Raw genomic sequence first — 8947 nt, 5'->3', positions numbered from 1 at the left:
CTATCAAAACTATAAAATGTTCGACACAATGGAAGACTTCTAAACTGCAACGTGGTGACTCATCCCAGCTATCCCATAAGCATCGTCTCATACCTGCTCAATAACTGCTCAACACCCCCGAATGGATCACCACAGTTTTCAAAACATTTAAACGGGGTTAGTACTAATTACACAAAATCAACAACTGCAATAAAACGATAATACATACAACTCAATTCCAACATCTCAGTCACCACAACTCCACCCCATCTCCACATATCTGACTACACACTGAAGTGTGTAGTCCTGCCAGAGTACCCGTCGCAACAAGTACTCCTCACTGCGAGTGGGGGACCGCAGCCGTTCCCACCTAAGCCCCGCTCATCTTATCTGAGCGATAAACCCATGTCCATTAATGTGCACATTCCTTCCGTGGCGGGTTCCACAGAAGGAAAATCAAGGGCGTGAAGCCACTCCCGCAAGTGACTCCACTCAGCCAGGGACGCACTCTGAAGATCACAGACAGTTATACGATAATCACAATACTCTACCAACAATCACCAAATCAGAATCCAATACGATAATTACTCAACAACTACATCATTAACAACATCAACACCAACAAAGTCATGTAACTAATACTGAGTAGGGAAACCCTAACTGAAACGCAAACACCATAGACGGTCTTAGAATCTAATAAGAATCTTTCCTCTACGAAACCTCCTCCTATAACAAACATTCATACAATTACCACCACATACATACTAATCACCCAAAATCACCCAATTAGGGTTTTAAAGGAATTCAACGAAACCCAACATAAATGGTACATGGAACTTACCCTCGACACGACGATCGCAGCGATATAAAGAATAAGATGATCCGACGAACGTAGCCTTGGGGATTTGCTAATGATGCGATGAAAGCATCTTACGTAACTCCTCTACTTCTCAATTAGGTTTTTAGAATGTTAAAAAGATTAGAAAAAGTGACGGTCATCATTATATATTAATCTCGCATCATTAACAAAACCCGTCAAAACTCAGCCCGTAAACTCACTTACTCGATCGAGTAAGGCACTTACTCGATCGAGTGCCCCTTACTCGATCGAGTCCCCAACTCACTCGATCGAGTACCCTACATGCAGTCTACTATTTTGCGTCAAAAACTACTTACTCGACAAAGTAAGCCCCACTCGATAGAGTACCCAAAGACTCATAAAACCGTAGTATTACACGTAAGTACTAGGCCTCCTTTGATTGCCCATTTTTTCTTGATTTTGCGCAACAAGGAGAAATACCCAATATTCTTATCGAACATTTTAATGATTAACGAGTCCTTCCACTATAATCGTATCTTTGCTTTCTCCTCCTTGGTTAAGAGAATAGTAGGGTAAGTGGGGTCATTCGCATATTCATGTTCCTCTACATCATCATCTGATATATCTTCATAGATCGCATTGTTAGTCACATTGAAATCCAACCCCTGACGAATAGCAAATGATGGTGACACACCATTACTAAGGGAATCCTTATACGCCCCCCCCATCGAAGGGGACACTTGAACCCTTGGATCCAAAGTTTCCTAAGACTGAAATCGATCAAAGCGATGCAGACCTCCTCATTGGGGCCGCCCCAAACGATTGATGCATTTTAAATTTTTTCGTGGAACGATTATTTTAGTCATCATCAGAGAAGGGCGTAGAGTTTATGCTAGAGGGAATAAAACTTTCTTGAGAGAATATCTTTTAATTATAGGTAAACAAATCCCCTATTTACTAAATGAATAGACATTCTTACAAATTTTTCCTCCAAAAAGCATCTTCTTAAATAAGGAAGGTAATTACAATTAAGTGCATTTACTAAATAAGGAAGTTAATAATTATGGTTTTCTTCATTAAATTATAATATTTTCATTAAATTATACTATTTTCACTAAAAATATTAGAATATTTTTAACTAAAATATAAATAAAATTTATATAAAACTATTAATTGTTAAATCTTTTATTGATGTTGTTATTTGAGAATGACTTGACTTATACTATGTATAAAACAAAACTGTAAATCGTTATTATTACTTTCGTGGCTAAAAAAAAAAAAATTAGAGAGTATAATTTGAAATCATTTACTTTGTGATATAAAAATATTTTCTGTAAAATACATTTTCGCATATTGATTAATTTTCAGCTTCAACCCTTTTTTTATCAAAGTAAATATAATGACGAGAAATATGAACAACTAATGAGATGACATTATTATATAAGTATTTATTCAAAATATAAAAAAAATTATATACCGTGCATTTATTGCACGGGGTCTAAACTAGTTCCCATAATACGAATAAGTTATAGAAGAAAGTTTCCATAGTGTCAAAAATATTTATTACCATAATAAATTTAATCATAATCAAATTTACTAATTAATGATTTGTTACCCAAATTGAAGCCGTGATTTATGCAAATGAAAATATTACCATTATTGTAATGAGCGGTCAATAAGTAGAGTAGAGATTTCATCAAATATTTGAAATCTTGGAATTTGCTTTACTTATGCTCCGTATTGTATATCAAGGGTTCAAGGGAAGCTATCCTATAATTTCTATTTGACCATATTTTACATAATTTTCGCCATTATAGAAATATAGAATATCTAACGTACTCTATATTCATACTTAAACTCTACACCTCTTTGTTTCATTTGTTTGTTTATATTACTTTCAAAAAATTTGTTATATAATTTATAATGCTAATTTTTCTGAATATGAAATGATGAAATATGTTTGATGTGCAGGATGAAGAATTGTAAATCTGTATTTGGGCTAGAATACTTTACTATGGACGTCAAGTCGTCAAACAACAGATAAGAGGCCCTACCTTCGCCGCTTATTCCCTTTGGTAATTTATTTACGTTTTATCTAATTTGTATTTTTATACTGTCAATCGAAAAATGAGATTGTAACAAGACTTCAGATGAATGAAGGCTAAGGTAATAAATGTGACTATCGAGATGAACAAAGGACTTACAACGAGGTTTGTATGGACCGAGATACTAAACTTGGAGTAAGTCTCTTGAGAGACGGTCTCATAATAAGTTTATTGAGAGACTATTTTACAATTTTAAGAAAAAATGGTACTGGATATAATAAAATAGGTACAAGTCATGATGAAAGATAAAAGTACATTTATCATGTAAAAAGGTACGAAATTACTATGTCACGATCAACAATAAAAGGGTCACGAAAAACAAATAAATGGGTACGAAAGTTTGGTCTCTCAATAACTTAGTGAGAAATCGTCTCTCCCAAGTTTTGGTGCTAAACTTGCGCAGTAACAATAACTCAATCGATTTTAGAAAATGAGAGAGCAATTGAGCCAGAGCAAGAACTGTAGCCGTAGTGTGTTTCATTCTCGTGGCCAACGTCGTATGGAGCGGGATATTGTTAAGTTGATGACCCAGTCTTCGATTTCAGTCGACCGTTTAGCATTTCTTTGCGGATACAAAGAGATTGTTGCAGTAGCTAATAAGACTAAAAGAAAGAAGACTACGGTAATAATGTACATATGTCGTGGTACTCCATTGTAAATTTAAATCTATCTATATCTATCTATTTATCTATCTATCTATCTATAACCTTTACAAAACCCAAGTTGTGGTTACCGTTCCCAGAACAGTAATTATTGCCATTTTTTCCCATTTTACCCATGGCTTTTTTCTACACTCTTTATCGTTCTTTCCTCCTCTTCTCTCTAATCACTTTCTCTTTCTCTTTACTTGATGCGATTTCTCTTTCTTTATGTGTACCAATTTATCACCACCATTAAGCTACTTCCTAATTTAATTTCTGGGTTTTGTGGGCGTGATAATGTACCCTGCTGAATCTTTCTTCCGTTTCTCTTACTCATTAAAGCAACAACAATGGCGATCAAGAATGGAATCTATCACCAACAAGTAGCAGGTTAGTTGCTCTGCTGAATTGTGTGATTTCTTCCTATCTGTTATTGATTTGTGAATTAAATTACATAAGTTAGGGTTTAGTTTTGGGTTTAAATTGATGGCATGCAATAATTTGGAGCTTTTTTGAGGTTTTAATTGACTGCATGTATTAATTTGTGGCTCAAAAGGGTATCCACAGAATCACACCAACAAAGTTAATTATTTTTATTAATTTGATTCTTACATTCTGTTTTGTGCAATTACAGTTGTTGAAAATGGCGGGAACCAGTGCCTTCGATGCCGGAGGCATTTAGGTTGACAAATGATTAGGCATTTCTCTCTTCATCTTTTTGCTCTTGTTGTACGGTTGGCTATCACCTTCTCTAAACTTCACGATTTGATATTCCTTTGATACTCCAATAACAATTAGTACTAATTAACGCCGTGGAAAGTGTGATGTTTTTGTTTGCTTTTTGCTATACACAAGTGCTAATCGTGATTTCATCTAACATTCCATGATTTCCATGTTATGTTTGATTATGTAGCGATTCTTGGTGTCTTATCTGTTGATAATTCACTAGTACGCTGTTTTTATTGCTACTAATAATTATCATTATGCATATTTATTTGACTATTTTACGGACTGAATAATTCACGTGGGTTAGTTGTTTCATTATTTCGTACCTGAGGTTTGCAGGAACCGATGCCTTTAATGTCGGAAGCAGTCATAAACAAATATGCATTAATCAAAAGGCATTTTTGCTGCCACCCTTCATTCGGTCCTCTCACAAAACTCGGAATTAGTGTTTTAGTCCTATAAAATGTTATTTCTTGTAGTTTTGTCATTTTTTGGTCGTTGGCTGGATATTGGTGGTAGGGACAGGCCCCAATAAGCTGCTAATGTCCAGAGTATATGAAATCAAATGTGGATATTGCAGGCAACAAAAAGGCTAAAGCAATAACACGAAATAATAATACTATCAATAAGAATCTAGACATTGGCTAACTTGAGTATATTACCTCCATTGTATCTTCAAGCTTATACGATTATGTTTTCTCTTTTTGCTTTTTTACACGGAGTCGACAATGCTACTTTTCTTAGGCTGATCGTTTACTGATGCCTGTGTTGGCTGTGTTGGCTGCTTCAGGGATTGTTTCATGTTAGCATATTGTTCTCTGGCTGTTTAGATCAATTGTATTCGGTACTAAGTTTAACTCTTGTCACTACAATGGATATAATGCTTAAATTTGAAATTAGTTGCATGACATTAGGGACAAAAATTTTTGTTTTGCTTTTGGTGTAAGAGTAGTAGTGGACAAGAGCCCCCGAGATTGTGTTACTGTACTTTTTTGGTGACTATATCGACGATATTAACCGCGGGTTTCAAGATCGATTAAGGAGGTGATTCGTGATAAACTTATGGCAGCCATTGTAAAAACAGGTTGTACTTCATGGCATTAATACAAGTTTAATGGAAATAGAATTGGAGGTAGGAACAACTACATTAGGTAAGAAAGTTGTTCTGAGAATTATTTGTTACAAGAATCCCGTATTTAAAGTAATCAAGCAAGGTTAATTTGCTCAATCTCTCAATTGATTTCTATAGGTAGCCAATTTAGAAAGTCATTTTACTTTTTTTTTATCATAATCCAAAAATTATCTCCTAACACAGTTGCTTCTTTCATCCATGAACAGCTCCATTACGAGACATATCTCTGTATATGCCTATTGTCGTGCTATGATCCTGCAGTTGAATACTTGGACACTTCTAGATGCGTGCCTTGTCTGATGGATGTTGTCAAAAGTTCCACACAAGAGAAGGTAAACATATTAGATTTTTTCCTTTTTTCCCTCATAACTTCCAAATCACTTTGCTTATTATTGTCACATAAACACCAAAATATATTTTATGGTGTTGGTCGACTTCCATTACCCTCTTTAGTAAAAATGATGGTCTGGAATCATCCTAGCATTTGGCCACTGAAGTTACTGGTCACACAGTGATCAGAAATATATTTGCATGATAAGTCACATGATTGAATCTATGATAGGTGGTTATGGTCATTGTCATGACTTTCAAGAATCTGCTTCCAAGATCGACATTTGGTGCCCAGATGGTGGACCTTGGAATGCCCTAGATTTTGCAAAATATGAAAGCTTATGCTTTGGGCGGACAATTTCTAAGTTCATTTGAGGCGGCTTTGGAAGGGAGAACAAGATTCCAGGCTACGGAGGTGAGAGTGGCGGCGAAAGCAACTTTCTACGGTTTTATCTTGCTCATTTTTTATTCCTCATTTGATTTCATATTGGATTATAGGTTTTTGTTTGAACTCTTATTGATTGCAGTTTGTTTTTTGATGTGTATAGTGTGCAGTTGCTAGGTTTTGCTTTTAATGAGGTGATTCCTTTCCGCTTTCTCCTTGTCTCTCCACTTCGGGTTGCTTATTCACAAGTGAGATACGCTGTTGTTTTTTTGTAACTTGTTTTATCAATCAATCGAGTCAATCAGCAATTACAATAATGATGTTGACTGAAATGGGTATTTGCTTAATTATTTGGAATTACAGTTGATTGAGTCATTAGTGGTTGTTTGGGGTCTTTCTTTTCAGATGGTTGTTTTAGAGTCGGATTTGTTAACACTTCAAAGGGTTTTGCGAGTCCATATACAGAGGTATAAATTGCGTTTTTATATCGTTGTTCCTCTGCTTTTGCTACTTCTATCTCGCCTGTAGACTTACTCCCTTTTTTCCTTCTTTTTGCTCGTATCCCACCTCTACATTTTACCTTTTAAGCCCTTCTTTTCTTCCCCTTATTCATCTTCTTCTGTTGCTTCTTTGCCTGGTGATTACTATGATGCCCAATCCCATGTTTCTCGTTTTCTTTATTTATTTGATTTTTTCGTTTACGTCTACTCTTTAGGATTGATTTTTATATTTGGGTTTTTGGTATGCAATCATAGTTGTTGTTTAAGGCGAAGGAAATCAGACTCAAGTTCATGCTTCAATGCGGAAAGTAACCGATTAGGTTTTTTGTATATTTGTTATTATGATTAGTCTCTTTATTATTGTGGATTGTATAATCTAATTTTCCTAATTGTGTTTAAATTTGGTGTATGGGGGCTCGGAGATTTTGTTGGATGTAGTTGTTGAGTTAATATGTGATTTGTGTTCATGAAATAATTGTAGATGTGGTGAAAACTAAAGAGTTGTGGGATACATTCATTTTTGTATATTTGTTATTATGATCAGAGTCTTAATCATGATTGATGTACCAAATTTTGCTGATTGTGTTTATGGTTGGTGTATGGGTTTTTAGTTGCCCTGTTTCTGTGCCATCTACTTTGAAGGACACAATTGGAGCTACTATGAAACCTTTCTTTCCTGACCATTCCATTGTGCGGAGTTTTGTGTTAGACGTAGTTGTTGATTGATATGTAATTTGTGTTGCTGAATTGATTGTAGGGGATGCGGCAGAAACGAAGGAGTTGTTCAATAAGCTTGTGGTGCTTAAGCTCAATGGAGGTGTGGGGACTACCATTGGTTGCACCGGCCCTAAGTACGGTGATTTAATTTCCCATAAATGTTTATGCTGTTAAAGGTGTTTGTAGCAGGTGTTCGTCTTGCGTGATTTGGTATTTTAACATTTGGATTAGTGGTTATTTCATCTATCAATTTTGTTTGGAAATTCTGTTGAGCCTGATTTGGCTTACTAATTTACGCTTAGTTTGTTGGAATTGTCGTTTAGTGTTTCATCTACTGGTGAAAGTTTTAGCATTTGTATTGTGAAGCACCAATACATAATTAGGCATCTAAGCTCGCTGTTTGAAATTTTTGTACTCTAGCATCTCTGGTATTGGTTTAATGTGTTATCTGAAGATTGTTGCTATAAGTTGTTTTAATCACCAAGTTTCATGACTATTTGATGGAATGTATGCATTTTTGGGTATCAGGTTCAGTTTGAGTGTTAAGATTAGGATCGTAAGTATTCGTGGTATAGCTGCTTAGTTTATTAATTGAATTTGCAGCATTCTTCAAAGTTATTGAATCTGCTCTAAGATGAGACAAAATGTCGCAATTTGGTCACTTTCGGTTGCTATTATCCCGTCTCCTCTCCCTCCTCTCTCTAGAACAGCAATGGAGGCGATCTACTTCTGTGTGTTCGCATCTTTCGCTTCGTTCAAATTACCTCAAAGTTTACTCTTTCATGATAGCTAATTTTATCTACTTTGACCCTCCCTTTTTTTTCATTTTAGTTTTCTTTTCAATTTTTATCTTGTGTTTCTGTGGCGTCCCATTTTTCATGACATTAAGACTGAAATTTGAAGGAAGTGTGTAACTTTAGGTAAGGGATGTGCTTGTTACGAAGTAAATACGGAGTAGTACTTATCAAACGTACAACTTTTCCTTCCTTTCTGTTATAGCAAATCTCTGACATGCTGATAAATTTCGTTCAAAGTTGACATTAGTCGTACACTAAACTAGAATATAGAGAATATGATTAAGGTGGAGGGAGTAAACTAATTTGCCTTTGTTGTTGTATATATTCTACTGTATGTATGTTATATACTTATATGAGTATTCAGTTGTCTGTAGAGAAGGAAATCCTTCTGTTCAAATAGGCGGCGAAGACGTACACTTATGTATAGTTGGTCTTGGTTATGATGTAGGTCTACCCAGCTTTCGAGTGCAATAATTGTTTCTCGCTGCTGTTGCTGCACAAACATGCCAATGGTTCTAGAAGCCTAGTTAAATTCTTCTAACTATCTAAAAGTTGTTTTCCGTGCGCAGCTTATTACTTGGATGCATAGTCTCACCTTGGTCGAAGTGCACAAACTTATATATCTTACTGAGTAGAGTGGTTGGTTCAATCTAGGTCTAAGGGTTGTCTTGTATTTGGGACCTATTAGTAGTTATCCCCTCTGTATTGGTTCAATCTAGGTCTAGCGGTTGTCTTGTATTTGGGACCTATTAGTAATTATCACCTCTGTATTGGCATCAAACCCCTCTTTATTAAGGGTATTGGTTAATTAAGTG

At 35.4% G+C, this 8947-nt stretch overlaps 1 long non-coding RNA gene across 2 annotated transcripts; it reads left to right on the top strand.

The window, feature by feature from the left end:
• Positions 1–3712: 3712 nt before the first annotated feature.
• LOC141652259 (uncharacterized) lies at positions 3713–8659 on the top strand. Of its 2 annotated transcripts, XR_012547085.1 has the most exons (6): positions 3713–3935; positions 4180–4243; positions 5610–5735; positions 5966–6148; positions 6282–7469; positions 8581–8659. It is a non-coding gene; the product is annotated as an uncharacterized LOC141652259 (long non-coding RNA). The 2 variants fall into 2 exon arrangements; XR_012547084.1 differs by having other exon boundaries at positions 5966–7469.
• Positions 8660–8947: the final 288 nt, after the last annotated feature.

Source organism: Silene latifolia, chromosome 4 (genome assembly GCF_048544455.1).
Source record: "Silene latifolia isolate original U9 population chromosome 4, ASM4854445v1, whole genome shotgun sequence".
In the NCBI taxonomy this organism is placed as follows: Eukaryota; Viridiplantae; Streptophyta; class Magnoliopsida; order Caryophyllales; family Caryophyllaceae; genus Silene; species Silene latifolia.
This window is presented reverse-complemented; position numbering and strand designations above follow the sequence as displayed.